Consider the following 14,846-nt stretch of genomic DNA (forward strand, 5'->3'; position numbering starts at 1 on the left):
GTGACACCATCCCCGTCGGTCTGTTCGCGCCAGGGCTCCTCAGCCGAGAAACGGGATAGCTGCCCACGGCACTGGAGTCGGAACGGCACCATAGCCCTGTCAGTACCTTCGTGTAACTCAGTAATATTCTTGAAACTTCCTGGCAGATTAAAACCATGTGCCGGACCGAGACTCCAACTCGGGACCTTTGCCTTTCGCGGGCAGAAGTAAAGCTGTGAGGACGGGGCGTGAGTCGAGGCTGGGTAGCTCAGTTGGTAGAGCACTTGCCCCCGAAAGGCAAAGGTCCCGAGTTCGAGTCTCGGTTCGGCACACAGTTTTAATCTGCCAGGAAGTTTCATATCAGCGCACACTCCGCTGCAGAGTGAAAATCTCATTCAGTAATATTCTTCTTGCACTTCTCGCAACGGCCCGCGCTGCAGAAAGTGGTTTTCAGGCTTTTGACAGGTGGTCACGTTAATATGACGGACGGTGTACAATTGATATCATTCTCTGTATCGTAGGCTCTGACAAAGTCTAGCCCACGTAATAACAATGGGAATGTTAGAATACTGCAGTGGCACACTCAGGTTGTATTGGACAAAGTAATTTCAAGATATACTGAACGAAAGAGTACGCCTTCGTAACTAAGTGCTCAGCGCTGCTGGCTGCCATGCGGGGCTCCTGGTTCGATTACTGGTACTGCCAGTGACATTTTCCTCGCTGGCAGGATGGGCAGTGAATGAACTCAACCTTCCTGAGGTCAACTGAGAAGCAACTCGGCTGATTAGTACCAGTTCCAATGTCAAGATACCAAACAACGACCAGAAGAGCGGTGTGCTGACTATAAGCCCCTGCCGACCACATCCGATAACGTCAGTGGCTGACGATGAGACGGCGGCCGGAATACGGAGTTATTTTTACACTGTACAAAACAGATAACTTAAAATCTTAAATATTTACGGTTTTTTCTTTAACAGGTGAAGATGGAGAAGTCAAGAAACAATTAGGATGAAAATAAAATGAAGGATACCGTAGGAAAAGTCAGGTTTCTTGAAATGACAATCAGGTAAAAGAATTAATACAGCTTTTCCAGAAAGTACATTAGATGAATGAAAGATTTACGGTGAAACAAAGAGTTGACCATAAATCCAGCTTTACGAAATAATAACATTTTGTCTGAGAACATTCACTGATGAACAGGAATTAGTGTTGTACGAACATGCTAAAAATTTAGATAACGAGATGATGGCTTTGAGAGAAGGTGAGTTCTTAAATATAGTGCACGAATAAGAGCAACTGATAGGAAAGTATCGGTTCAATAAAAGAAAACTGAACGCGAACGTGTAAACACATAAGGATGTAAGGCTGAGGAGAGCTAGACCGCAGAGCTTCAAGCGAGTAGCAGGTTACAGCAGAGATCAACAGACTAAAACACTTTTGCAGCAAAAACGACTCTTCATACTGGTTGCTGTGCAAATACGCCTGTCATGGAAAGGGGTAAACGTCGTAAAAATGACATTTTTACACGCTGGAAACGTATGACTTATTTTATTCATTTTTTTGAGTCATCAGTCTTCTTATTGATTTGATGCGGCCCGGCAGGAATTCCCCTCCTGTGATAAACTTTTTATCTCAGAGTAGTACCTGCAACCTGCGTCCTCAATTACTGTAGCATATATTCTATTCTCTGCCTTCCTCTACAGTTTTTACCCTCCACAACTCTTCTAGTATCATGGAAGTTACTCCGTGATATCTTAACAGATGTCCTATCATCCTGTCTCTGCTTCTTAACAGTGTTTTCCATATACTCATTTCCTCGCCTATTCTGCGGAGAACCTCCTCATTTCTTACCTTGTAAGTCCATCTAATTTTCAGTATTATTCTGTAACATGACATCTCAAATGCTTCGCTTCTCGTCTGTTCCGTTTTTCCCATAGTTCGTGTTTCAGTACCATACAATGCTGTGCTCCAAACTTATATTCTCAGAAATTTCCTCCTCAAATGAACTCCTGTATTTGATATATATTCGTGGCGAGGAATCCCCTTTTTGCCGGTATTAGTCTGCTTTTTATGTCCTCCTTACTCCACCCATCGTAGATAGCAGCTAGGTAGCTAAGAACCTTCGTGATCACTACTCTGATGTTAGGTTTCTGGCTGCTCTCATTTCTGCTACTTCTCATTATTTTCGTCTTTCTTATATCTACTCTTAATCCATATTCTGTATTCAATAATCTGTTCATTTCGCTCACAGATAATTTAATTTAGTTCTTCTTCACTTTCACTGAGGATAGAGATGTTGCAACCTCGCAACAAAAAAAAATTATTTATAAGCCTTCACATTCAGCGTAACCTCCCAATAAATAAAAAATATAAATATATAATTGACACTTAGTGTAATCTAGCAACAGATAAATTCCGTAACCTATCAATAATAAAATGTGACTAATCTCTCAATAAAATTGTGGCTCACTTACATCCTTTCAATAATTGACTATGAATTTAAACTGGTAAATTCGGACGTCTGCGGTGCTGCGTCCTGGCCCTGAAATAACATACTGAATAAATTAAAAATCCTTACCTTAATAAGGTCACTGCATAACGCACATACACTCCTGGAAATGGAAGAAAGAACACATTGACACCGGTGTGTCAGACCCACCATACTTGCTCCGGACACTGCGAGAGGGCTGTACAAGCAATGATCACACGCACGGCACAGCAGACACACCAGGAACCGCGGTGTTGGCCGTCGAATGGCGCTAGCTGCGCAGCATTTGTGCACCGCCGCCGTCAGTGTCAGCCAGTTTGCCGTGGCATACGGAGCTCCATCGCAGTCTTTAACACTGGTAGCATGCCGCGACAGCGTGGACGTGAACCGTATGTGCAGTTGACGGACTTTGAGCGAGGGCGTATAGTGGGCATGCGGGAGGCCGGGTGGACGTACCGCCGAATTGCTCAACACGTGGAGCGTGAGGTCTCCACAGTACATCGTTGTTGTCGCCAGTGGTCGGCGGAAGGTGCACGTGCCCGTCGACCTGGGACCGGACCGCAGCGACGCACGGATGCACGCCAAGACCGTAGGATCCTACTCAGTGCCGTAGGGGACCGCACCGCCACTTCCCAGCAAATTAGGGACACTGTTGCTCCTGGGGTATCGGCGAGGACCATTCGCAACCGTCTCCATGAAACTGGGCTACGGTCCCGCACACCGTTAGGCCGTCTTCCGCTCACGCCCCAACATCGTGCAGCCCGCCTCCAGTGGTGTCGCGACAGGCGTGAATGGAGGGACGAATGGAGACGTGTCGTCTTCAGCGATGAGAGTCGCTTCTGCCTTGGTGCCAATGATGGTCGTATGCGTGTTTGGCGCCGTGCAGGTGAGCGCCACAATCAGGACTGCATACGACCGAGGCACACAGGGCCAACACCCGGCATCATGGTGTGGGGAGCGATCTCCTACACTGGCCGTACACCACTGGTGATCGTCGAGGGGACACTGAATAGTGCACGGTACATCCAAACCGTCATCGAACCCATCGTTCTACCATTCCTAGACCGGCAAGGGAACTTGCTGTTCCAACAGGACAATGCACGTCCGCATGTATCCCGTGCCACCCAACGTGCTCTAGAAGGTGTAAGTCAACTACCCTGGCCAGTAAGATCTCCGCATCCGTCCCCCATTGAGCATGTTTGGGACTGGATGAAGCGTCGTCTCACGCGGTCTGCACGTCCAGCACGAACGCTGGTCCAACTGAGGCGCCAGGTGGAAATGGCATGGCAAGCCGTTCCACAGGACTACATCCAGCATCTCTACGATCGTCTCCATGGGAGAATAGCAGCCTGCATTGCTGCGAAAGGTGGATATACACTGTACTAGTGCCGACATTGTGCATGCTCTGTTGCCTGTGTCTATGTGCCTGTGGTTCTGTCAGTGTGATCATGTGATGTATCTGACCCCAGGAATGTGTCAATAAAGTTTCCCCTTCCTGGGACAATGAATTCACGGTGTTCTTATTTCAATTTCCAGGAGTGTATATCTGCTCCTATAAGAATTTTTTCTGGCACAGCCCAGTGCAATGCTGGCCGATAGATTTGTCATGTATCAAAGGAAACAACTGATTTTTCTTTACAATAATCGTGATGACCACGGATTCGAGAATTTAGTAAATTCTTTAAATTGAGATGAATGATTGTCAAAAGTTAATTTTTATAAAAAAAAATATTATTAAGAGATTTTTTGAAAAACATTTACATGAGATTTGATATTACAATAGTAAATATGCGCGAGACTGCTTTTACCTTATATTACAACTCTCAGGCACCGCCATCGCTCCCCACGACCGGCCCAGCCAACTCCATACACAAGACTGTAGGCAACTACTTACTCCTACTGCCACTGCTCCTACTGCACCAAACGCTGCTCTCTGGTCTGAGATTCTCTTATAGCTTACATATAGCAGGCAGCGCGTGAGCAATCCATCGAAAGTACATCTGCTCGGGTGCGCTAGCAACAAATTCCTTAATCAAGGACCTCTTTCAATGTCATTGATATCCTTTCACCTCCACTTTTAAGCCCACTCTTGAACCTTTCTTTCATTTCCGTATTTCTTCGATGCATAGGTTGAACAAAAGTGGCGCAAGGCTGCGTTAATGTTTTACGTGCTTTTTAATCCAAGCGCTTTCTTCTTGGTCTTCAGTGTCATTATTCCCTCTTGGTTGTTGTACATTTGTACATCACCCGTCTTTCCCTACATCTTACCCCTGTCTTTCTGAGAATTTCGAACAGACATTATCGGACGATTCTTCCAAGTCTATACTATGAGAGAGACTTGATTTTTCTTCAGACTTACTTCCGTTATCAACAGAACGTCAGAACTGTCGCTCTAGTGCCTTTATTTTTCATAAAGCCAAACTGTTCGTCATCTGACATATCCTCAATTTTCTTTTCCATTCTTCTGTATATTATTCTTAGATCCATATGCTGTTAAGCTGACTAAGCGATAATTTTCGCAATTATTGCCTCTTGCAATCTACAGAATTGTTTGGATCATATTTTCTCCGAAAGTCTGATGGTGCGTCGCAATTCTCATACACGCGAAACACTGACGTTAATAGTCATTTTGTTGCCACTTCCCTCCAATTATTTTAGAAACTTCAATGGAATGTTATCTATTCCTTCTGCCTTATTTCATCTTAATTCGAACAAAGCTTTTTTAAATTCTAATACTGGATCCACTGTCTCTTCCCTGTCGCCTCGTGTTTCTTCTTCTATTACGTCATCAGACACGTTCTGCTCGTCATAGAGGCCTTAAATGTACTCTTTTCACCTGTTCACTCTCTTCTCTGCATTTAACAATGGATTCCCCTGCACCATTAATATTACCGCTATTGCTTTTAATTTCATTGTCGAGGAGTTCCTTGAAAACGTAAGTTGATTCCTGTGTTATACTGTTGACTGCATTCACATAAACTAACGCCTTGTCTTTTTTTGTGTGTGTGGGGGGGGGGGACACGTTCATAAACTTTAATTTTATCTGTTATTACTTTTATTTTGTAATTTCATATACTGGCACGTTACAATACCTTGGAGATTCACTTGTCAAATTGGTCCTTCGGAATTAGACTTGTAAAATAAAAAACACGTAAGTAACTTGTTTTGACTCTTTTGAGTTAGTCTTCGGACAATCATTTCACCATAGCTTCCCTGCGCTTCCTAGTTATTTCATTGCTAAGTGACTTGTATTTCGGTATTTCTGAACATTTTTACATTTATTTGTTTCTTCGATCAACTGAAGTATTTCTTCTACTAACCATGGCTGCTTCGCAGTTGTCTTATTGGTACATAAGTTTTGCTTTCCAGCTTCTGTGATTGCCCTTTTTAGAGGTGTCTACTCCTCTTCAACTGAATTGCCTACTAAGCTATTACTAATCACAGTAGCTATAGCCGTACACAACTTCAAATGTATCTCTTCATTCCTTAGTATTTCCGTAACCCAGTTCTCTGCGCATCCATTTTTCCTGGCTAATCTCTTGAACTTCAACCTACCCTTCAGTATTGCTAAATCGTAATCTGAGGCTATATCTGCTACTAGACACGCCTTACACTCCAGTATCTGATTTCGAATCTGCTCCTGATCATGATGTAATTTAACAGAAATCTTCCCGTATCTCCCGACCTTTTCCAAGTACACCTCTTTCTCTTGTGTTTCTCGAACAGAGTATTCACTATTACAAGCTGAAATTTATTGAAAAACTTAATTGGTCTTTTTGCCTTCCCTCTCATTCCTAGTAATAAGCCCGTATTCTCCCGTAAGCCTTTCTTTAACTGCTTCCACTACAACCGCCCTTTATGTACTGAGTTACCCATTCAATATTCTCAATTACTTTCTTTGTTCCTTTATCCCTGCTTGCTACGCTAGCATGTATACCTGCACTATTGCTGTCGGTGTTGGTTTGCTGTCGATTCTGATGAAAACAATCCCATTACTAAACTGTTCACAGTAACTCACTTCCTACCGTACTTTTCTTTCATAACGAATCTAACTCTCGTTATACTGTTTTCTTCTGCTGTTGATATGACCCTATGTTTGGCTAACGAAAAATCCTTGTCTTATTTCCAGTTTTCTTAACTAACACCGTCTGTATCTAGATCGAGCGTTAGCGTTTCCCTTTGAAGATTTTCTAGCTTCCCTTACTCCCAGGAAGTTTCAAAGGAGAATGGACTCCATTAGTATGCACTTTCGAAAATCTGTCAGGGTGTTTCAGTTATTCCTGTTTCCTATGTTTCTCTTGCTCTGTTCCACAATTTCAGCAACATGCATTTCCACCGTGATGTAACACGTCAAAATTAATCACATTAACATTGCTGTGTTTGATACCTTTGTTTTATAGATCTGATAAGTTTACTTTGGTTCTGGAAATATTGTCACCATAACACCGCATCTTGGTGCTCGTTTTATTTGAAGAATGAGTAAGTTTAAACATATTTCTTTTCGGCCATCTGGCCGTTTGAAGAACAAGTAAGAAAATTCTTTGGTCACTGAGAGTGGTTTGTCGGTTGGCAGTGTTTGGCGTCATCCGCGCCAGCGCTAGGAAGTCTGACGCTCAACTGTTATCAGTAGAGACGAAAGCGACAATGGAAGAAACAAGTAATACTAACAGACATTGAACCTGATTCAATGATTTCCCTGATACGACGCATGCACAACTGGAGTCAGAACATTGTTAAAACACTGGTAATCCAGAAGAGTTCAACATGCGGCTAGTAGCTTGCATGTATCCCAAAGCAAATATCACTGTGGTCCAAGAAGTGAGCATATATCACACGACAAGGAAAAAAAACAGAAATTCGATAAAATTTTGTTTCTGCCAGTTATGGTAAACTGAATACTTTCGATCTGAAACTTACGCCACGCGATGCTATTCCCTCATTGGTCCGTCATGGTTTTCTTCCCATCAGTTACTGTTAGTAGTTTTAAGCATATTATGTGCGTCGCAAATATACTCGTCTTCTTCCAGTGTGGCTCAGGTAAGCTAAAAGGTTGGTCACCCCTGATGTAGAGACTTCACACAAGAGACTGCTTAAAAATATACACCCAAGCTCGATGTTTTCATTGAACCCTAATAAACATTGCTGTACAAGAAAACAGCAACGTTTATTAGGGTTCAATGAATCTCCCGTCTAGCAGAGTGGTCTCACTGCGGCCAGCGGGACGCATGCAGCCCGCATTATGTGTTCGTGCGGCACACGATTCCCAGCCGTATTTTACGATAATATGCTTCTAGCAACAAACGGCACAATCCAGAAACATCAACTAACGCTAACAGTTTCTTAAGAGTTTGTTTTTCTCGCTGAGTAACAAACAAAAATACTTCTGGAGAGAGTAATACAGGGCGTCCCACAAGAAAGAGGCCCCACAAACAAACATTTGCTTAAGCTGCGCTTAAAGGCTTCATATAAAAAACAGGAAATGAAATGAAGTGACCATGTCACATCTTGTTCTTGGAGAAATAAAGGTGAATCGCAAAAGGAGCTGAAAGTGACCGGCTTGAACTTGTAAGTACAGTTAGACACAACGGTGCAGATCCTTGAATGTTGCTTTCAGAAACTCTGAAACCACTCACTGGATTTCACGGATGAAGCTCTCTCGTAAATCTCCCAAGTTGTGTGGTTTGTTCCTGCACACCTTACCTTTTACACCATTCCAGAGGAAAGAGTCAGGTGGTGTTAAATCAGATGACCTTGGGGGCCACAGTCCTTTCGAAATCACTCCGCCAGGGACAAATGAATAGACCTCAGCCATGGTCATTGGAGACGTGTGAGATGTAGCGCCGTCCTGTAGGTACCAGCCGAGGGTAAGTTCTTCGTCGTCCGTCTAGTTCATAAATTCCCAAAACACTTCTATGAAAACTGAACTTGTCACAGTAGTCTCGACAAAAATTGGTCCGATGATGCGACGCTGTGATATTGCACAGAAAACACCAAAATATTGAGAGTGCAGGGGTAGCTCGACCAGTGCATGCGGATTTTCATTTCACCATAAACGTGTATTCAGAGAATTTACGTAGCCGTAGAGGTAGAACCACGTCTCATGACTGACCTATGTGTATTCCAATATTCCTGGCCTCTCAGCAAAAATTGCTGAAACCAACAGTAAAATTATAGTAATATGCCTTTTACTTCGTATACCCGCTCATGTAGAAAAGTTTCTAATGATGAGAAAATACATGTATGGATGAAAGGACTTGGTGTACTTGCTGAGAATGTAACTGTAACTAGTGATATTACTTTGTATTACAATTATTAATAAAGTGTTGTCCTTGACTCCTGTAAACGGGGGCGTCAGCCGAGAACTGCTAGATGTACATCTGGTTATCGGGGGCTCAAGAATGCAACAATTTGAAAAAATTAACACTGCATAGTGCCGCACTGCCCGCTGGGCGTCTAGCCGGCAGGTTACGCAACCCGCTTGGCTCGGCGCTAGGCCGGCGTACCAGCAGACGCGCGCTGTTAGGACGACCACAGCGCGCGTACGCTATTTTGCGCTACTGCTGGTGCGCGCAGAGTCTTAAGTTCGTTATCAGCGCGTTACGTAATCAAGGCCATGCTCTCTCTATATAAGCGGGCAGTGCACGCCAGCGGAACCATTCCGCTGTGAGCTCTATCTGCAACAGCATTGAAGCACTATGCCTCGTCGACGTGTGTATCGTCATCGTCGCCACCGCATGCCAGTTTATAAACACATAATAAGCCTTGAAAATAAACTTGGAGCAAATGGGAATGCATAACTGAATAACTGTAAACCTGTATGGATACATGCCGGTTGTCCTCGCAGTTCTGTGACGTATGTTCCGTGACTTTCCACATTCCTGAGATAAATGTCGAACAATCTTTGCATGTTTCACGACAGTCACTTTTTCTTCCGAAAATGGCGGCCGTCCCCCGCCATGAAGATCCAACCCTTTCCCACTGCTCTCCATGTTGTTCATTGACTTCTGTATGCAACGTTTAGTCGGTATGCTGGGCACCAAACTGTTCGCTATCGTGTCTTAATGGTACCAGTAATCCAATATTGTTCCACAAGAAACACGCGCTCTTCAACAGAAGAGCGATACATTGTCACGAAACACTGAAAATTGAGCTCCAGCCACAGCGACGCGCGTAAACACACTGTTGAGTCAAACGACGTATCAGAGTGCAGTGTTGCCACGTCAAACGTCACAAATTACACGGTGTTATATCAACGGAATTACCATACATGTCTGTGGGTCCTCTTTAGAGCGTGACACCCTATGTAATACATATGCTTAACTGAAGTTGGTGAATTCGACCGTGAGTGAAATAAAGTTTTCCGCTTACCTCAGACGCAGAGTGGCAAGTAACGCGGCGTCTGCGGATTAATAAAAGTGAGATGGCAAAGACTTTACGGTTTGGTCTACCAGTGCTGAAAACACACGAGCGTGTGCAACTCGCACCACTCAACTGCTATGGCTTTAAATTAGGACAGAAGTTACTGGATTCGTGAATGTGCCCTACAGAGGTCGCCATCTTCAAATTTGAATGTGGTACATGTTTGTAGCAAGTAATACGAAATCAAATTAATGCTGTTATAATAAAATGCAATACGTAGAAGAAAAATTATATTCAAAACATTTAATAAATTATTTTGGACGTACGCGTCTCAGATAGCAATTACTGTCATTAGTTAATATAATGTACTAATTTATGTAAGTTAGCTTTTAATAGTAAGGTCGCTATGAGAAGGAGTGGTAAAGTGCCCGGGTTGGGAAAAAGTGGCCATCGCATATATTTTGCTCTGAGCAGCGTTGCTGCCTGCCGGAAAGTGGACAGATTAGTATTTTTTAAGTGTAAACGTTTTTGATTTTGAGTTGTCTGATGTAAGTCATTTATACTATTCTTGTTACCATACCGATATTTAAAAAATGTCAATACAGCCACGCATTATATCGAAGAAAGTATAGATATATCGACGAAACTACAAAAATATCGGCTGTACCTAGTAAATATACTGCCAGTTTTAGAGCTGTGTATTTAAGTATTGATTTGATATTAGATATTCTGTAAACCAACAAACTAGTAGCCTGCCAATCCGCCTTAGAGCGTGAACTGGAAGGAAAACGATGCACGTTCACGCTTGGCGATAACCACTTTGCTAACAATGGTAACTGCATGTAAATGGCACAATAAAAGATGTCCGATGGGTCTGTCGTTCGGTTTCTTCACATATCGCATTTCTCCGTAACAACCCATGTCGATTTCCCTGGTTTTTTTTTTCATTTCTGACAAGCCTTCAACCTACTTGTTGCAGTGCCAAAATTGCGAGGTGAAGCTAAACGTTGCAGCTTCTGTTGGTAGCGTGAGCACCGATTACGTCAGCTTTTCTCCTCACGTGTCTCCGCCTACAGCAAAGATCAGTTTTGTCATTCAGAATTTTGTTCATCATTTTCAGCAACTGTTTCTGAAGAATGCCGATATGAAGAAATAGCACACTAGTTGCGTTAAAAAATTATTTTTAACGCAACTGGTACGCTTTTTCTTCACATCGGAAATCCTGTTAGTCTATTCACAACGGCACCTCCAGTATAATCGGACTTCTTTGTGTCACCTGCACTTGCTTTACAGAGTCAAAGAGAAAGACTGGATTTGATGAAAGCTCAAAAAGTTGCAACACTCATGCACATAATGAAAGAAAAATTACGTTCTATTACGATTTCAAGAAACCAATTTCAAATATGTGCCGAAAATTGCGGAAAAATATAACATAAAATAAAAATGTCCCCAGTGCTCTTCAATTGTGCTCTTGAAAAAGTTGTTCGAGAATGGAGAAAAGCAGGTGCACCAGCACACAGACTGGGACCAAAACGTTAGGGCACAGAATTAGACTGTTTAGCATTTGTTGACGACATGACACTGATCGCCCAAGACATTACCGATGTGCAGAAACAGCTGGAATTATTACAAGAGCAGGCAGCAAAAATAGGATTGGAAATTTCATGTCATAAAACAAAATTTATGACTGACGTCAAAGATGCACCTTCTGATCTCAAAATAGGTAATAACTACATCTCTCGAGTAAAGGAATTTAAATATTTAGGTGAATGGATTGCAGAAAATTGTAATGAAAAGAAATCTCTCCGATCAAGAGTCCAGAAGATGGAGACGGCGTTTCAGTTATCAAAAAACGTTTGCAAGAAAAAGAGTCTCTCGTGGAACTGCAAAATACGACATTACATAACAGTAATTAAACCCGAAGCACTCTACGCATCTGAGACACTAAATTTTCAACACAGAACACTAAAAGGGGAAAGAACGTAAAAGGACCAAGAACTAAAGATGGTGTGCATTATCCAGAACCGAATGCAGAAATATGTAAAAAATCTCCAAAATAACAGACACAATGTGCATGAGAAGAATCCAATTCATGGGGCATTTAGAAATAATGGACTCAAACAGGTTAACGCACAAAATCCATACATTTTTAAAGAACAAAACTACAAGACCGAACTGGTAAAAACACACAGAAAAAGACCTGAAAGAATTAGGATCTCCAAATGTACATGACAGAAATGAAGTCAGAAAAATCACAAACTCACGGGGTTTTGAGGAAGAAGACAGAAAAACTAACCGACGTACGTGGTCTACGCAACGAAAGCTAGCCCATTCGTTGCATATGAAGGAATACTGGGCGAATACGAAGGCTAGCAAATGTTGATTACGCGTGGTCGTAAGTGATCCATCCGCGAAGAACAGTAAAATAAAAATATCGGCACTCGATTATGACGTTTCGTTATCGATATATCGTGGAAATAAACATCGCTGTTATACATCGATATACATTGATAACTATCAATAAGTCGACATATCGGTATTTTATCTACAGCCCTAATGGAGAGTAATAACTTTCTACGATATCAATGTTTGAACACCCCTTTTGAGCTACAAACGTAGTTCATTCTTAATTGGGAGTTTCTTCCATGGATGACTAATGGTCACATACGCTCGTGAAAAGTGGCCACACTAGTCGGCGGGAATTGCGACGGAGATGTTTACGACAATAAGAGTTAAGTTACTTCCATAAAGCACATCTAGTACAACAGAAAAAACTGACTTCTAAACCCTCTCACATACAAACCTATCATCCGCCATTCTACCATTTTGTGACAGTTTTGAACTTGGTAACTGAGTGACTGACTGACAGTCCTTTTTTCTATTTTATTTGGCGTAATACTAAAGTCGTGTTGAGAACGTACTGCTGAAGGCGGTTAGTTTTCTTTCATACACTAGGCTTTAAAGATGGCTAGAAAATGTGTCCGGAAATTAGGAAAACCAACGCAGGGTCCTCTTGAGATGGTACTAGATTACCGGTTTAGGGATGGAAAACTGGTCACAATGTAAATCTTCATAGAAATGCGTGTAGTTATTATACATTATTTGCTTTTCACCTAAGAATTTGTTGGTGTGGTAACTTACGTTATGTAGATTCAGAATGTTTCAGTGGTCATCTCCTTTCAATAACAATGGTTTGCTAGAAATTGCAGTTTCTTTTTGGGTGGCCACTTAACCACTTAACATCCCCCCCCCCCCCCAAGTCCTAACCTATACCGCCTAAGGTGTCGCCCTAATACGTCAGTATTGCCTCTTGAGCAAATAAGTTGGACGACAACTGGTCTAGAGTATTTCTTGGAGCTACCGTTGGCGATGAGATCTCTCTACACTTGCGCTGATGTCGCGACATCGGCTGCTGCGAACCAACGCCCAAACAGAGACGAATATCTACGATACACAAGTGAAACATGAGTTATCAGCATAGCATCGTATAACACGAAACAGTACAAGATTAACTCCATAACTGTATACATTCACGCATACACGTACGTCACGAAAGGAACAGAAATTTTAGTGTAATAAATTCGCGCGTATTTCAGGATTTCAAGCACTTGATGAATTCCAGCAAACTCTTAGTGAAATTTCATGCCTTCTCTAACCTTCTCCTGCTTCCACGTTTAGAGTCAAATATTTAACACATTGACACATTTGTAAAGGAATCAGACGTTTAAAATCATTTTATGCATCAGTTAGATTTTTTGAAGAATCGCGGGTTTACTCGTTGTACAAACTGTACAACAACGCGGTCGCAGATGTCGGTAGCTCACGCATTATACAAAAGACACACACACACACACACACACACACACATGTACAAACACATACATACTGCGGCCCGCTATTGGCCTGATGGCGGCTGACCCCTCAAGTTCGTTAATATAAATTTCTTTACTTAGCTTTCCTCCCTTCTTTCCCGGAAACGAGAGAAGGATCCTGTAAAATGTATTTGCTTTGAGAATACATTACTGGAACAATATTTGTTCATTAAAGTGAATATATGTCTAAAAAATAACCTTCTGTGTCTCCTCTTGCAGGTCTTGACATAGTCACAGTGAGGGTTTTGCGGCCGGGGGTACTACAAAGTCTGTACGCTCTTGCTACACAGTATAGTTCCACTAGCAGCGCCTCCCAAGAGGCGCCGCGCCGTTCGCTTAGTATCGGAGGTTCCCGGCAGGTCTCGGTTGTTCGGTTGTGGCGAGTCGTGCTTCGTGTAACAGCGTCTCTCTCTTACTCTCTCTCTCTTTCTCTCTCTCTCCAAACAGCACTGAAAGCTACCGACGATTGCGGGAGCGTTGACCTCGCCTCTCCCTTCCCCCCTCCCCCGCACACACACCAACACCCCCATCCCCACCATCCACACACACGATGCGTAGCTGCTTCCACCCAAGTGCAAGAAGGCTAGCGTTGATAATGAAAGATATTGAGTAAACTATTTTCGTGGACACAGGCCTTTTAAATGACACCGGTGGTCCTGCAGATAGGGTTGCACAGATGTTTGCCAATTCGTCTTTCGAGTCACCAGTTTCTTCACTTGGTTGGATGTTTTCCTCCAGCTATCCTGTTTTAATGCCAATCTTTCAATCCCTAGGTACACTACTGTCCATTAAAATTGCTACACTACGAAGATGACCTGCTACAGTCGATAAACCGACAGGACGAAGATACTGTGATATGCAAATGATTAGCTTTTCAGAGCATTCACACAAGGTTGGCGCCGGTGGCGACATCTACAACGTGCTGACATTCCTAATTTCCAACCGATTTCTCATACACAAACAGCAGTTGACCGGCGTTACCTGGTGAAACGTTGTTGTGATGCCTCGTGTAACGAGGAGAAATGCGTACCATCACGTTTCCGACTTTGATAAAGGTCGGATTGTGCCCTGTCGCGATTGCGGTTTGTCGTATCGCGACATTGCTGCTCGCGTTGGTCGAGATCCAGTGACAGTTAGCAGAATATCGA

At 42.8% G+C, this 14,846-nt stretch overlaps 1 non-coding gene across 1 annotated transcript; it reads left to right on the forward strand.

The window, feature by feature from the left end:
• The first annotated feature begins 236 nt into the window (after nucleotides 1-236).
• Nucleotides 237-311, forward strand: Trnas-cga (transfer RNA serine (anticodon CGA)). The gene has a single exon. It is a non-coding gene; the product is annotated as a tRNA-Ser (tRNA).
• The last annotated feature ends 14,535 nt before the right edge of the window (nucleotides 312-14,846 follow it).

The sequence above is a fragment of the Schistocerca cancellata genome, chromosome 5 (assembly GCF_023864275.1).
Source record: "Schistocerca cancellata isolate TAMUIC-IGC-003103 chromosome 5, iqSchCanc2.1, whole genome shotgun sequence".
In the NCBI taxonomy this organism is placed as follows: domain Eukaryota; kingdom Metazoa; phylum Arthropoda; class Insecta; order Orthoptera; family Acrididae; genus Schistocerca; species Schistocerca cancellata.